The sequence below is a fragment of the Eschrichtius robustus genome, chromosome 12, assembly GCF_028021215.1.
Source record: "Eschrichtius robustus isolate mEscRob2 chromosome 12, mEscRob2.pri, whole genome shotgun sequence".
NCBI lineage: Eukaryota > Metazoa > Chordata > Mammalia > Artiodactyla > Eschrichtiidae > Eschrichtius > Eschrichtius robustus.
This window is the reverse complement of record NC_090835.1, coordinates 7,761,321-7,767,320: the sequence shown is the minus strand read 5'-3', so window position 1 is coordinate 7,767,320 and position 6,000 is coordinate 7,761,321.

The following is a 6,000-nucleotide window of genomic DNA, read 5'->3' as shown; positions in this document are numbered from 1 at the left end:
CCAGGCCTAACCTATAAAGAATTCTCAGGCATGGTCCTCACTCTCTCTTTCCCCATCTATGGCTGAATGGGAAGGACTCCACAGGCCTTGAGGAGGGGTGGAGTCCCAGGATGGAAGAAGCCTGGGTCTCTGAATGACTGTGTGGAACAGATTTCCCTACCAATTCAAAATAAGTGTGAAATAAACTTTTATTGTGCTGAGCCACTGAGATTTTGAGATTTATCTATTACAGCAGCTAGCTTTACATATTTTAACTAACACAGGATGGCATATAGATTTCACTACACATGCCAGCTCTGACCTATGGTAGTGGCTGCCTGGAACTCCATGTTGAGAAGGATTACTAGGCAGCATCTGAGCTTACTATGGAAAGACTGTAGTGACTGATTAGTTATGTCTGCCATGCTGTGTTTTCCTATCTCTGACGTATAATGTATGTTTTAGTACTTAACTTAGCAACTGATTGTATACAACTTTGTACTGTTTTTCACTGCTGTGTGTGCCACAATCCTACCTCCCCTATAAAGTTATAAACTCCCTGAGGGCAGAGGCCAAGCCCTGTCCACATCTGCCTAAAAGAGGACATACAGATGCAAATACTTATAAAGCTGACTTAAAAGTCAAATTCAAAGATGGAAATAAAAGGTGTTCAGATATTCAGTTGGACTGTCTTGAACATTATGCAGAGGAAACAGAGGTTTAGGAAATGTTGCAGCCAGTAAAAGGCAAGCCCCTGCTCATACCCAGCTAAATGGGATATGAGTGTCTTCTGGAAGTTAGTTTTTATCTACAGTCATACTTAATAGGCAGAGGTATATGGCAAGGGGATGGACTATCTGTGGAGCCTGAAATTTGGGCTCCTCGTATCACTTTATTTAAGATTATAGACTATCAGAGTTAGAACATCATCTAATCCAGGGACAGAAAACAGATTTGAAATCAGGTGCCATCTGATCAATTCACAACGGCTGCCTGGAGAGCTGTATTCAGAAGATTCTGAGATCATATCTGAGACTGGTAGGAAATGAGAGAGAAAATCCAGAAGTTCTATGCCCTTCCTATATCTGTCATTCCTGATCTAATTCACCCTCATCATTTGACTATGACCATATTAAGTCCCAAGAGGAAGAGCTGACTTACCCAACATCACAGAATAAGTTGGTGGAAAAATAAGGACTCAAACCCGGGTCTCCCTGCATGTTCCATTTTCCTAGTATTCCAAGGTTTAAAACAGGAGATGGACCTCAGAGTGTAATTTGGAGCTACGGGTAATCAAAATACTCCTAATCACTTATTAGCACTTACTGTGTGCCAAGTACTGTTCTAAGTGCTTTTCACATACAATATCATTCAATCCTTCCAGAACAGTGAGAAAGGTGCTATAATCATCCCCGCTTTATAGATGAAATTAAGGCACTAGAGAGGTTAGTTATCTGCCCAAGACTCCAGGACCAGTAAGTGGCAAAGAAGGGATTTAAACACAGAGGGAAGGAAAAACTCAGAAAAGAACAGAACTGGATTCAGAAATATCCTCACATAATCCATGGACGAGACTGGTAATTTCACCAACACATGTGAAGTCAACTAACATTGGAAAAATATCCCAGGAAGCCTTTGTGATCTTTTCAAAGCACCTAAAGGCTGCAGAATAAGGAGTACAAAGTCCTGTTGCAGTGGCAGGGAGCAGCAGTGAGTGACTGAGAAGACAGGAGACAGCGGGACTCAGGTAGGACACTGAGCTCCTGGCATGAACACACAGGTCTCACTACGATCTCAAGCATGACAGGCTGGCCCCAAAAGGTCTCATTTTGCTCAAAAGACCCCTTGAAATGAAAAACGTGGTACATGGAATAGCACCGGCTGACTCGATCCCCAGGGCTGCTGTTTCGGAACAGAAAGAGGTGCCCATCAATATATTTATAGGCTTAAAGCTGGCCTGCAGTTAAGCTACCTGGGGCTGCTCGACATCTGTCTCAGTGCACATTTCCCCCCATTTTTTTGTTTCACTAGGTTTTAATCAGCTAGTTATCTTGAGCCTGAATTACAATTTCACACATATTCAGAGCCAAATGACATAAAAAAAAATAAAGAAACCCCATGACCAAAACAGAACTCAGGGCCAGCAGCTCAGCAAGGGCAGCCCCCTGGGAATAACCCTTGCCTGGGATCAAAGGAAAGTCAAGTGGTGTGTCACATCTGAGGGCTGGGGAGTCTGGGGGAAGGGGGGCCCCTCTGCCTTGAGCCCAGCCAGTCCAGGCCATGCACAGCCGGTCACCCCTTTGTTCCATGACCTTGGCCTGGAAACCCCTTTCCTCCCCTTCCTGAGGAAAATCCTCCAGTTCCTTAAAGGCCTAGCCCAAATGTCAACTTCTTTGGGAAGTTTTCTCTTATTCCATCCCTACCCTATTCCTACTTCCTGCAAAAAAACTCCCTCCTCCCCTTCCTCCTCCTCCTCCCCCTCCCCCCTCCTCCTTCTCCCCCTCCCCCTCCTCCTCCTCCTCTTCCTCCTCTGTGTTGCCAGCAACTTCATCACACCATGGTGAGCTGTCCAGGGCCTGTCTCCCCGACCACACTGAGCTCCTCAGGACAGGGCCTGCGTTTTCCTCAGCTCCCAGCCCATTCCACATGTTTCTGGATGAAGGGGAAAGGAGGAGGGAAGAGAGCACAACTGTGAACCACCCTTATATAAACAGATTGAGTCAACATCAGGCAGGGGCTTCCCTGGTGGCGCAGTGGTTAAGAATCTGCCTGCCAACGCAGGGAACACGGGTTCGAGCCCTGGTCTGGGAAGATCCCACATGCCGCGGAGCGACTAAGCCCGTGAGCCACAACTACTGAGCCTGCGCGTCTGGAGCCTGTGCTCCGCAACGGGAGAGGCCACGACAGTGAGAGACCTGCGCACCGCGATGAAGAGTGGCCCCCGCTCGCCGCAACTGGAGAAAGCCCTCGCACAGAAACGAAGACCCAACACAGCCAAAAATAAATATAAATAAATAAATTTATAAAAAAAAAAACATCAGGCAGGAACTTGGAGACAGAGGCAGGTCCAGGCCCTCTGGTCACCGGGATTATTAGGTGGAAAGCACTGGAGAGAAAAAGTTGAGAAGCAATACACTGCCCCAGTTTTTCTACCATGAGCAAGTATTACTTTTAGCACTGCAAAAACATAAAATAAACACTATTTTTAAGGGCCTACATGTTCCCTATCTTAAAAGAACTTGCAGTGTTTCCTATTGTGTGGGAAGTAGACGCTGAATGACCTATGATGACAGGAGACATTTACAGAGCGCTTTGGGCGCACAGGGAGGGAGAAGCTCAGCTTGCCTACGGGCATCAGGGAAGGCTTCTCACAGGAGGGAATGCTTCCCTGGAGACTTGAGGATGAGTAAGAGCTCACCAGGTAGACTAGGGCAGGAGAGGTGGCAGGGAATTCCAGGCATAAGGAACAGTGCATGCAAAGGCACAGAGGCATGAGAGTGCAGGCTAAATGATACAGCTGGAGTGCTGGGCGCATGGGTGAGAGTGGTAGACGTGAGTTTGGAGGATGTGCAATAAAGGGTTAACTCAGGAGGCCTGGGGTGCTCCAACCCTGCACATTCCAAAGAAAGGACTGATTCTTGACCAGCTCCTAGGAGATAACCTCTGAGTTCTTGGAATATCCTACCTGATAGTGCCTTTGTACACCTGGGCTTTGGGCCACACCAGATTGTCTATGCTAACAATGTGATTTATGATGAAGGCGTGGGTTTGTTTCCTAAGGTCAGTCACATGGGTAATCCATGCCTATGTGATTGACCCCCAATAAAGACTCTAGACACCGAGACTCAGGTGAGCATCCCTGCTGGCAACACTTCATATGTGTGGTCACACATCACTGCTGGGAGAATGAAGCGCTGTCCACAGGACTCCACTGGGAGACGATAACTGGAAGCTTATGCCTAGTGTCCCCTGGACTCCACCCCCCCCCCACACCTTTTCATTTCCTGATTTTAATCTGTATCCTTTTGCTGTAATAAACCATAACCCATGAGTATAACAGCTTTTCTGAGTGCTGGGAACCCTTCTAGAAAATCATCTAACATAAGGGTGGTCTTGGAGACCCCCACCACAGAGGGTCAAGCAGAAGCAGAGCAAGAAGAGCTGTGCCTGGCAGGCTAATGAGTTTGAACTTCACCCTGGAGGCAGTCATTATGGAACTGAAGGGTTCTAACTTGGGGCTGGCATGACAAGGTCAAAAGTACATTCTGGAAGACACTTCGCACTACAGGTGGGGATGGATGGCAGGAGGGGACAGGGCTGGAAGCAGGAAGACCAAGACCAGGGAGGAGACTGCTAAACCAGTCCAGGCAAGAGCTGGCAAGCCCTTGGTAGTGGGCAGTGGCCATGTAGAAGGACTGAAATCAAGAGAGATTCAGAAAACAGAAGCCACAACTAGACTCTGGGGTGAGGGAGAAAAGTCAAGGCTGTCTCCCAGGTTTCTGGCCTGGGCAACTGGATGAATGACGGTATCAGCCTCTGAAATGGAGGATCCTGCAGGAAAAAGTTTGGGGGTGTCCTGACTGCCAATGTGGCTTCTCTCACTATTATTCATTTCTACCATCCAGGGCAGACAGACTGCTTTGTCCATCCTTTTTTCTCTCCTTGAAGCCATCCCTTCAGCCCTTTGCCTTCAGTGATCACTTACAGATTGCTCCTCCTTCAAAACCACCAAAAGGTATACTTGGCAGATCTCCCTGACCTTGATTTCTCTGCTGGCAGAATCACAAGAAAGGCATTAGCGCCTGCTGTGAAATGGGGAGCCGGGCAGAGGAAACGCCTGGGGATGGGTGGCAGACGCCTAAGAAAACAAGGGACATGTGAGGAGATTTCAAACACCTAGATGGGGTCTTGGGCCAGATACCAGGGAGGTGAGACTCAGATCCCTGTTACATGGAGTGGGGGTGCGGGGCTGAGGGAAACGGTGAGAAAGAAAAGCTGGTGAGAAAGAAAAGCTCTTTGGTCTGCACAGAAAGTCTCCGCTTGCCTGGTGCTAAGCTGCACTTTATGGGTTTCCAGGTGGCAAGGAGTCAATGTGAGTTGTGGTGCCTCCACGCTTGGCCCCAGCACCAGATATCACAGAGCGGCCGGGCCTTCTGGGTGCAGGTGATCCAAGCCATCACTAAGTCAAGGGTGAATCCCACGTCTCCAGGCTGTGCTCTGCAGACCCAGCAGCCCCCATAGCAGCACAGAGCCTGCAGCGTCCCCGGGGAGGCATCACTGGGAAATGCTCAAAACCAGCCTTCTTTGCTCCTCCGCCCGTCACTGTGTGTCCCAGACAAACGGCTGAGTGCACAGTTGGCTTCTGGCTTCCTGGCCTTCCTCCTTCATTTGCTTATTCAACAGTTACAAAGGCCTGAGCTGCAAAGGGCTTACAGCCCATCCTACCCAGAAGAGGGCCCAGAGAGAGAAAGGCAGAGAGTAAGTGGAGAGGAGTGGAACCAACCAGCCTCTAGGTCCCAAATGGGGACCCAGATGCAGCAAGAGCCTCACATAAATACTATCCCAATAAGGGAATATGGAAAATGGTTGAAAGCACAGGCTCTGGGGACTTCCCGTGGTCCAATAGCTATGACTCCATGCTCCCAATGCAGGGGGCCCGGGTTTGACACCTGGTCAGGGAACTAGATCCCACATGCATGCCACAACTACAAGATCCCGCATGCCACAACTAAGAGCCTGCATGTCACAGTGAAGACCCCATGTGCCGCAACTAAGACCCAGCACAGCCCAAATAAAATAAATAAATAAATAAATAAATAAATAAATAAATAAACATTTTTTAAAAAAAGAAAGAAAGAAAGAAAAAAGAAAGCACAGGCTCTGGAATCCAGTAGACTGGGCCTGGAATCCCAAAGTGGCCGCTTACTAGCTATGTAACTGGGCAAGTTACTTAATATTTCTGAGCCTCAGTTTTCTCATCTGTGAAATAGAAAGAACAAACAAACAAACCCTATGTCACAG